This window comes from Rosa rugosa, chromosome 5 (genome assembly GCF_958449725.1).
Source record: "Rosa rugosa chromosome 5, drRosRugo1.1, whole genome shotgun sequence".
NCBI lineage: Eukaryota > Viridiplantae > Streptophyta > Magnoliopsida > Rosales > Rosaceae > Rosa > Rosa rugosa.
Genome location: NC_084824.1, coordinates 15,958,829 through 15,969,860, shown reverse-complemented (window position 1 = coordinate 15,969,860; position 11,032 = coordinate 15,958,829).

Genomic DNA, 11,032 nt, shown 5'->3' with positions numbered 1-11,032 from the left:
ACCTTAGTGGCCCCATAGGAAGGACTTGGAGAAGTTGATGCAAGCTTAGCAAGGGCGTCTGCCTTGTCGTTTTCTGCCCTCGGTATCTGGGTAAAAACGTAGGAGGTAAATCTCTGAACTAATGCCTGAGCCAGAGCCTGGTAAGAGGACATGTGGGGCTCATTTGCCTCGAAGTTACCGCTGACCTGGTTTACGACTAACTGTGAATCACTGAATATACTAAGGTGCTGCACCCCTAGTTCCCGGGCGATCTGTAGACCTGCTATGAGTGCCTCATACTCTGCGGTGTTGTTGGATGCCTTGAAGGCAAATTTGAGGGCGTATTCGTAGACTTGATCGTCCGGGCTAATTAGCAGGATACCGGCTCCGCTTGTCTTTTTGTTGGATGCGCCATCCACATATAATCGCCAAATGCTTGGTGGAGGTGGATCCGGGGCTAGTGGTTCAGGTGATTCCCGAGAAGGGTTATGGGAGGGAATCGCCTCAGAAATAAAATCTGCCGCTGCCTGGCCCTTAATAGCTGTCCGGGGTTGGTACTTGATATCGAACTCTCCCAGCTCGATGGCCCATTTAATTAACCTGCCAGATGTCTCCGGTTTCTGCAAAACCTGCCTCAGCGGGTGATTAGTGAAAACGGTGATTGAATGTGCTTGGAAGTAATGCCTAAGCTTCCGGGCCAATACCAGGAGGGCCAGTGCTATTTTTTCAATGTCCGGGTACCTGGATTCTGCACCAATGTATCCCTTTCCAGCATAGTACACCGGGTACTCGCAATTGGAATCCTTCCTAATCAGAGCTGAGCTTACAGCCGTTGAAGATGCCGCCAGATATATGTAGAGCATTTCTCCCGGAACAGGTTTGTAAAGTAGAGGTACCGCTGATAAGTACGCCTTCAAGCCAATAAAAGCAGTCTCGTGCTCAGCTGTCCAGGCTATTACCTCGACGTGCTGGGTTTTTAGCAGTTTGAAGAAAGGAGTACACTTGTCCGTCAGCCTGGAGATGAATCTTGACAGGGCGGCCACCTTGCCTGTAAGAGATTGGACCTCGTTCCGGTAGGTTGGGGATACCATGTCTAATATAGCCTGCACCTTCTCCGGGTTGGCCTCGATCCCCCTGTGGCTAATGATGTACCCGAGAAACTTTCCTACCTCGACCCCGAAGATGCACTTCTGCGGGTTAAGCCGCATACCGTTGCGTAATATGATGGTGAAGACGATTGACAAGTTGGTTACGTGGTCCTCCGGAGTTAAACTTTTTACCAGCATATCGTCCACGTAAACTTCCATGATAGTACCGATAACCTCCTCAAACATAGAGTTGACGAGTCGCTGATAAGTGGCACCTGCGTTCTTTAATCCGAAAGGCATGACCTGGTAACAATAGAGACCCTTGTCTGTGGTAAAGGCAGTGTGCTCCTCATCTGCCGGGTTCATTCGAATTTGGTTGTACCCACTGAACGCATCCATGAAACTGAGTAACCGGTACCCAGCAGTGGAGTCGATTAGTTGGTCAATTCGCGGGAGCGGGAAGCTATCCTTGGGGCATGCCCGGTTGAGGTTTGTGTAGTCCACACACATGCGCCATGATCCCGAAGATTTCTTTGGCACCATGACCACGTTGGCTAACCACCGGGGATACGTGACTTCCCTGACAAAGTTGATGGCCATCAACTTCTTTACTTCAGCCTGGATAGCCCGGTACTTATCGTGTGTGAAGGCCCTCCTCTTTTGTCTTACCGGTGCCGAATAAGGGACAATACTAAGATTGTGCGTGGCTATCTCCATTGGTATACCGGGCATGTCCTCATATGACCAGGCGAATGCAGATGAGTTTGAGCGGAGGAACGAGATCAACCTTTCCCTGATAACCGGAGACAGCTTAGTACCTATCTTAACAGTCCTGTCCGGGAACTGCTCTGATAGCACCACCTCCTCAATGTCCTCTACGGCACCGGGCCGTTCTTCGTCTAAATCGGTATCATCCCTGGGATCCTCGTACCTGTCCGTCAGAGGGTTAGTAGCCACGGGCAACATCTCAGACTTTCCCCTACCGCGAGATACGGTCAATGAATAGCATTTCCTCGCTGCGGCCTGGTCACCCCGGATCGTAGCAATGCCGACCGGGGTTGGCACTTTCATCATCAGCATGTGACCTGCAATGAAGGTTTTCAGACGCCAAAGTGCCGGTCGGCCTAGGATAGCATTATAGGATGAGACGCAGTCCACCACGATGAACTCTGTTTTGATGGTTGAACAATTTGGACCTTCGCCTACTGTGATCGATAGGTAATCTGATCCGAGTGGTTGGACGATATCCCCTGAAAAGCTAATGAGAGGCTCATTATCCTGCGACAGCTTGGCTCTCCCTCTGTTCAAAGCTTTGTACGCATCGCGAAATAATACGCTAACTGAGGCATTTTCAGAAGGGATCATCATGGGGCATTTTCAGATCGGCTTCCTCCTCCTGCAGGAATGTCACCGATGTCCATCCGGTACCACCGTCTTGCCGCGGGGCCTTGTGGAAGTTGAAAACTTCCGGATGACCGAAACTAGAATTTCGCCTCTTCTTCTGGGGATGTAATTCCTTCGGGCCCCCACCGTGGATCGTGAAGATTTGGCCGTACACGTCCACCGCTCCTATCTCCTTAGCAGGCAGGTACCGTTGAAGCTTGCCCCTCTGGATAAGGGACTCGATAGTATTTTTTAAAGCAACACAGAGATTGGTATTGTGTCCGGCATCCTCATGATAAGTGCAGAACTTTCCGGTATCTTGCTGGGTAAGTTTACTCTTCGGGAACTTCCTTGGGGGTGGGCCCGGTATCTCATCCTTACTTTCGTTCCAAATAGTCTCGTATGAAGCGTTAAGGATTGTGAACACCTCATACCGGGGGGTGGTGGTGTTCGCGGGGCCTGTTGTACCCCTGGCTCCCGCTGATGGTGAGTGGTCCCATAACTGTTAGTCCTGGACGAGGACTCTTTGCTTCTTTTGCCCGAGGTATGGGGTGACCTGTCATGACTATGGGCCCACTCCCTCTTTCGTGGCTCATCCCTGACAGTTGAGGCCGGGGTTGGCACTCTTAGCTCTGGTCTGGGGGTATCCCCGTAGGTTTCGAATTCGGCCTGGGCGTGTCTGATGGCAGTGGCCATCAGCTCGTCGTAGTTGGCTGGAGGATTATGGTTAATCCCATAGAGAAATTCTCTGCGCCTTAAGCCTCTCCTGAAAGCCAGCTCGGCCAGTTCCTTATTAAGGTCCCGGCACTTGGCGGTAGCCGCCTGCCACCGATTTACAAAAGACTTCAAAGTTTCATTCTCTCCCTGCTGGACCTTTAACAGGCCCTTTGGTGTGTGCATCCCATCGGTGCGTAAGATAAATCGAGCTACAAACTTGTCAGCTAACTCCTTGAAATTCCCTACGGAACCGACCGGCAGTTCGTAGAACCAACTCAAAGCTTCCCCTGACAAGGTTTCCTGGAACATATTACAACACACCTCATCCGTGTATCCCTTGGCGCTTGTTTGCGAGCGGAAGGCCTGTAGATGCTGGTAGGGGTCTCCAACTCCCGTGTAGTCAATCTTCAGTGGCTTCGACATATCCGCTCGAATGGCTCCTCTAACCTGTTGGGTGAAAGGACCCGGGCGGTCCTCGTAGGTGGTCATGGCCCTCCAAGTGTCCCTGTTTTCTGTGGCCTGCACCCTTGCCTGCAGAGCATGCAAAGAGTTGCTCATTTGCACAAGTAATGCCGTGTTTGCGTCGGTTACCGGGGGGATATTCGATACTGGCTGTGGTAATGGTGGTGGTGGTAGATGCCTCAAGCTTTCCGGGAACAAGTCTACCGGTACTTGGATTACCCGCTGGGCAGCGTTCACGCCTGTTGCTGGTTGGGATGCCCTAGCCAGGGCCTGGGTGAGCGCCTCGTTGTGCTGGTGCCTCCGGTCCAGTGCTCGGGCCAGCGCTGTGTTTTCATCTTCCAGATCCTGCATCTTCTGTTGCGTAAGGCGGTTTGTTTCCCTATCGGTACTCTGTTGTTCCCGATCGATCCTGGATTGTTCCCTGAAGGCTGCTATCTCCGCCCGCATGGATTCCAATTCCGATACCGGAGACACTTGGTCCGGAACATGCGGGTCCAAGGATCCGAGACCTTGAATCTCTTCAACACCTGGCGCTTCTGCTGATGAAGTACCCGGAGAGAATATCAGTGCCCGGGCGACACTTCTACCCTCTCCTGACGTTCCTTCCGGCTCAGTCATGATAGGCCCCTATCTGGCGCGCCAATGTTTCTGGTGGCTTTCTCCGGGTACCTCACACAGAATGCTATACCGTCTGGGGTACCGATGCACCTCCTAAATCCTGTACCAAGAACACACGCTTAGAGGGGTAAACCGTACCGGACGGTTTACGCCTCTCCGATGCCTGAGTGAGAAGCTAATATAGATGTATAGTAAGTAAATAGTGGACAAAGGAGTTATTACCCGTAAAAGGTGGTTGTGCTAATGCCTTTATACTCGAGCATGTGAAGGAAGTCTCCCCCATCTTCGATGTGGGACACTAGTTGTTATTCTGATGCCATATCAGTCCTCCTGTTGTGTAAATAGTTGGGCTGTGCTGGCCTTGCCCAGGGCCCTGGGTGCCCGGGGTGGCATCCCAAATGAGCCCCGCCATGGTGTGTCGTGAACCCGGCCCATGGCATAGTACATGGGAGTACCGATGGGGCCCAGCCGATAGTGCCAAACTTAGTTGAGACCTCCCTAGTATGTACAGTTGTGATAAACAAAACTAAAAGATCACAACTGAAACCACAAGAACTCAAAAACCTCAGAATTTTAAAATGCTTCAATTGGACTAACTCTCACTGAATTTAAACATCTAAGCTAGCCAAAACTCCAATACTTGTTGTATGCTTCTAGAATGCAGCCACTGACAATGCCTTGGTGAAAGGATCTGCTAGCTGTGAATTTGTGTCAATACTCAAAACAGCAGCTATCTCACCATGCTTTACTCTTTCTCCAACACTGTAATACTTTAAGTCAATATGCTTGGAATTATTTGATCTTTTACTGTTCTTGCAAAAGAAAACAGCTGCTTCATTATCACAATAAATCAAAAGTGTTCCAGCCACAATGTGACTTAATACTTTGGTCTGCATCAAAAAATTCCTGATCCAAAGTCCTTCACACACAGTCTCATATACTGCAATAAATTTAGCCTGCATAGTGGAGGTTGAAACCAGAGTTTGCTTCATGGTTTTCCAAGCAACTGCACCTCCTGCAAGCATGAATACATATCCACAAGTTGACTTCTTGGAGTCTGGATAATTCCCTGCAAAATCAGAATCTGAGAATCCAACAAGTTTCAAATCCTCCACTTGTCTATAAACTAGCATGTGACTTTTAGTTTTCTGCAGGTACCTCAACACTTTCTTCCCAGGTACCCAATGCTCATGGCCTGGATTGGATTGAAACCTTGATAAAATCCCTACTGCAAAAGACAAGTCTGGCCTAGTGCAAACTTGTGCATACATGAGACTTCCTACAAGTCTGGCATAAGGGTTTGACTCCATATTTTCTTTCTCAACATCACTTTTAGGACTCTGCTTCTTGGTTAGCTTATCTCCTTTGGACATGGGAACTTCTCCAGATGCACACTTTTCCATACCAAATCTCTTTAAAATTTTGGTAACATAATTCTGTTGAGACAATCCAAGTAGTCTCTGTGCTCTATCTCTTTTAATCTCAATACTTAGTACATAGGATGCTTCTCGTAAGTCCTTCATGTCAAAATTCTTTGACAGAAAGCTCTTGGTATCTTTAAGCAGTTTTAGGTTACTGCTAGCCAAAAGTATATCATCCACATAGAGAACTAGGAAAATAAAATTGTTCCCAACTGTCTTCAAATAAACACATTCATCCACAAGATTTTCTGTAAATCCAAATGTAGAAATCACATAATCAAATTTCTTGTACCACTGTCTAGAAGCTTGTTTTAGACCATAAATTGATTTTCTTAACTTGCACACTAAGTTTTCACTTCCAGCTTGTACAAAACCTTCTGGCTGCCTCATATAAATCACTTCATCTAGTTCACCATTCAAAAAGGTTGTTTTAACATCCATCTGGTGCAGCTCCATATCAAAATGAACCACTAAAGCCATGATTATCCTAAACGAGTCTTTTGTAGAAACTGGAGAAAAACTCTCAATAAAGTCAATGCCCTCCTTCTGTGTGAAACATTTGGCAACTAACCTTGCCTTATGTCTCTCTACATTGCCATTTGCATCTCTTTTGGTTTTGAAAACCCATTTACAACCTATAGGCATCTGTTTGGGGTTAGGCTCAACTAATTCCCAAACTGCATTTTGGCTCATGGAATCAATTTCTGCTTCCATTGCTAGCTGCCATTGATGAGATTCACTAATTTCAATGGCCTGATTAAATGTAATTGGATCATTGTCCTCTGCACAGTCCATTTCAATTTCTGTTTCTTGCAGATAAACAATGTAGTCACTCTCTTCCCCCCTCCCCCCCCCCCCCCCCATAAGTTGGTTTTCTTGCTCTCTGTGATCTTCTAGGCTGAGGATTTTCAGGATTAGGTTGAGCTACTGGAGGATTTTGAAGTTCTTCATCAGGGATTGGTTCAGGTAAAATTTCTGGTTCAGCTTGATGATCATCAAGATGCATTTCCTGATCAGGTACTTGATCTTGTGCATCTTGATTTTCTGTAACAGTTTCTGTTGCTAATGGTTCTTGATCTAGGCAATACTACACTTATATTCTCATCTGACACAATTTCCTCAAAATCTGAGGTTAAATCCTCAAAATTTGTATTGTGAACTTTTTCACTTATAAACTGTACTTGATGTGTTTCAAAAATTCTAGGTGAATGATGAGCAAAATATAATTTATAGCCTTTAGATTTATCTGGATAACCTATAAAATAGCAACTAACAGTTTTGGGGTCAAGTTTATTCAAGCTTGGATTATAAATCCTAGCTTCTGCATGGTATCCCCAAACATGGCAGTGATGAAGACTAGGTTTCCTGCCACACCAAAGCTCAAAAGCAGTCTTTTCTATAGCTTTGCTAGATGTCTTGTTGCAAATATAATTTGCAGTTTTTAAAGTCTCACCCCACAAAAATTTTGGCAAACCAGTTGTACACATCATGCATCTAACCATGTTCAAAAGAGTCCTATTCTTTCTCTCTGCAACACCATTCTGTTGTGGATTATAGGGTGTTGTGTATTGAGCTTTAATTCCACTGTCTTGCAAAAACAAGGCAAATGGACCCTTTTGTTGGCTGGATTCAGTGTACTTGCCATAAAACTCACCACCTCTATTTGATCTCACTGTTTTGATTTTCTTTTCTAGTTGATTTTCTACCTCAGACTTAAAGATTTGAAAGGCTTTCAATGCTTGTGCCTTTTCTGAAAGTAGATAAACATAACTGTATCTAGAAAAATCATCAATGAATGTGATAAAATACACATTCCCACAGATAGTTTGATGCCTAAAAGTGATAAGTGGTCAAAAGTGCATTCATATCTTCATAATTGCTTAACTATTGAGTAATTTATTGGCCTAATTTAATCTAACTATATCATATTCTTGCTTTATTAGGTCTGGGACTTGGATGATGGAATTGGACAATTAAAGGCCTAAAGGAGTTGCTGTGCTGGGACTTGGATGTGGACAAGTTGACTTTATTGGTCAAGTGCTTTGTATAATTATCTTTTGGGAGGAGATAAGTGTTCCCACGTGCCTAGCTCTCCATTCTTTCTTCTACATATTGGAAGGCACCTTCCCTTGCCTTGCCGCAGCCCAATATCACCAAATACCCAGAATCAATAAACCTTAATTAAGGGGGAGTGAAGGAAATTGAATAAGTATGAAGAGCCCAATCTCCGTGAAATTAGAGAACCAAGATCGACATCATATCAAGATGGAAGGAGATCTCCCAATTAAACCAGATTCTGAGAAGAAGTGGAAAGCAATTAAACTTCATCAAATGGCTCCTAGTATTTTGGGGATTGGATTCTTCTTCAGATTTTCTTGGGGGCAAAAGTGAAAGGTTATAAAGAGAGGTTGGAGCATATTTCTCTTCTCTCTTCTTTTCCTTCAACCACAGTTCATCCTCTGCGTTGTACTCTTCCAAACTCATGGATCATTTTGTTGCTTTCATTTTTCTTATGGAGAACTAATCTCCTAGCTAAGGCTAGGGGAGAAACCTTGGATTTCCTATGTAGTTTTTATTAGTTCGATTCGACAAGAACTTCAATGCAAATTCAGTTTTTGGATGTTCAATTTTAATTTCTGCATTTACTTTTTCATTGATTGATGGGTATTTGATAATCTATTTCATAGGTTCAGCCATGTTTTTCCTATTGTGTAGTAAAAATATCCATGCTTTTGAGACTAAGTAGAGTTGCAGATTGATAAATAATTTCGTTGGAATTATGTCTTGATAGGTTGTTGCCATAGGTACAGTTTATACTTGAACTATTCCTAGAGAAATTAATTGGGCTTTGTGTGTTTGAACTACCATAAATTGGATTTATCTTTAGTGTCAGTTTTCTTGAATAAGTTTCAAGGAAAAGAGTCGAATTAATATGATTGCATAGGTGATTTAAGGTGGAACCCCGAAACCTTAGTGAATATCCTTATTGAATTTTCTCCTCAACTAAACTCATTCAAATTGTTTTCTTTTCAGTTTATTCATCATTCTGTGTTTTTCTCACTGCTCTCGGTGGAAACGACACTCGTACTTCTGAGTCTATACTACTACGCGACTCCTGCACTTGGGATTAGCAAGCAAAAAGGACCACGTATATTGGTGTGTATGAGTTCTAGTAAATTTTGGCTTCTATATGCAGTCTTCTTTCTTGTATTGGTTATTTTTCCCTTAAAGCATTTCACACAGTCTGTTAGATCAGAAAAATCAAGTTCATTTAGGATTTTGTTTTTCACCAAAATTTTCAGTCTCTCTTTTGAAACATGGCCGAGTTTTCTATGCCACAAAAATGCAGACTTTTCATTTAGTTTGGTTCTTTTAACACCTGTTAAAGTGCTAGTACTTTTTGTGTTATCTTCAACAAGTAAAATTTCTTGTTGAGCCATTGAACAATTTAACTGTATATAATCATTCATAATAACACCAGAACCAATTTGAACAGAATTTTTAGAAATAAGAATTCCATTATTATCAATAACAAGTCTACAACCAGATTTTACTAAAAGAGAAACTGAAACCAAATTCCTTCTCATGGAAGGTACATAAAAAACATTGTCCAAAACTAACAATTTTCCTAATCCTAAATCGAGCTTTAAGGTGCCAATAGCCTTGACTGCCACTCTCATGCCATTGCCCACACACAGGTTCACTTCATCACTTTTTAGGATTCTCCTCCTTATGAATCCCTGCAAAGAATTAGTAATATGACTAGGTGAGCCTGAATCTATCCACCAAGACTGTGGTTCAACATTTATAAGATTAATTTCTAAAGAAAAAACTGTATTATAAAAAATCTTGCCCTTTTTGGTTAACCAGTTCTTGTAGCCAGTGCAGTCCTTTTTCATGTGTCCTACTCTTTTGCAAAAGTCGCACTTGAACCTAAATGGCTTGTTTTCCTTGGTCATTGCAGTTGTTGAACTCTTAGTTATGGCTCTGGTAGGCTTGAGCTTGTTCTGGGGCTTTTTCTTCTTAGGCTTCTCTATGAGATTGATGGTTGTGGCAGGCTTTTTTTCTTTATTAATCCTGTCTCCCTGATCCACACAAATGGATATGAGCTCATCTAGAGTCTAGTTACCCTTTTTAAGTATTGTAACTGGTCTTAAGATGACTAAAACTGTTAGGCAAGGAATGTAGTGCATAATGCACTACCTGCTCATCCCTAACCCCCATCAAGAGCTCCCTGAGTCTGCTATTTATGTTGATCATCTTCATTATATGCTCTCTAACTCCCCATAAACCCGTGTACTTTAAATCATGAAACTCCTTAGTTAGCCTAGCTGCTTCTGCTTTTTCACTTTCTTTAAATTTAGCAGCTATGAGTTCCAAAAAAATTGATGCTAGCTCAGGCTCTTCTATGCTTTCCCTGATAGTCTTAGACAAAGAGGTACATATGAGGTTCTTAGCCATTCTATTGGATCTATGCCACTTCTTGTAAAGATCAGTTTCTTTCTTGGTGCTTTTATCATTTAACTCTGCAGGCTTATCCTCAGTAAAGCAATAGTCTATGTTCTTATGCATTCCCATATAATTTTCTACAGAGTCTAGCCAAGCTCTATAGTTGGTTCCAGTTAGCATCAAGACACTGTTCAAATTCATGTAGGAGTTACCTAAGGAGCAAAAATAAAATTCAAGTGAGTTCTCAATTTGTAAAGAAAATAACTTTTAAGTTTTCTGTGTTTTATTAAGCTTTAAGCTACTAAAACAAGAACAATCCAATACAAGATCATACAGAAAACCTATACAATCCATACTTGCATTCATGTCAGTCCATAACATAAAACAATATTAAGCATCACTTTTGAGCAGAATCATAATATTCTGGAGTTCTTTATCAATATGCCATGTTTAACAAAAGTAAGTTATCCAAAGAAATGTATCCACATCTTTAGACAGAAGAAAAATTTCTAAGTATCCAAATATATTTCCATTAAGCATGCATATTGCTGTCTTGCATTCTAAAACTACACTTGATCACTTCTTTGGAAGATAAACAAAAGCATAGTCTTAAAACACAAGACACAATTTCAGTTTTGTTGTACCATATGTTTTCTGCCAACATCAATGAAGGATGCTTTATGCACCATGTTCACTTATGCCAACAGAAAACCACAAAACTCATGAGCTTTTAACTTTACATTCTACCCAGATGATTGTCTTTATAAGAAAATTAAGCTCTTGCATCTGTCAATTTCTACAATGAGTAAAGCTTTTGGCTGGAATTCTTATTCTTCATACATTGTCACACGATCACAGATACAATACCATATAAGCAATCAATTCATCATGCATATTCAAGCACAACCAAAGTTG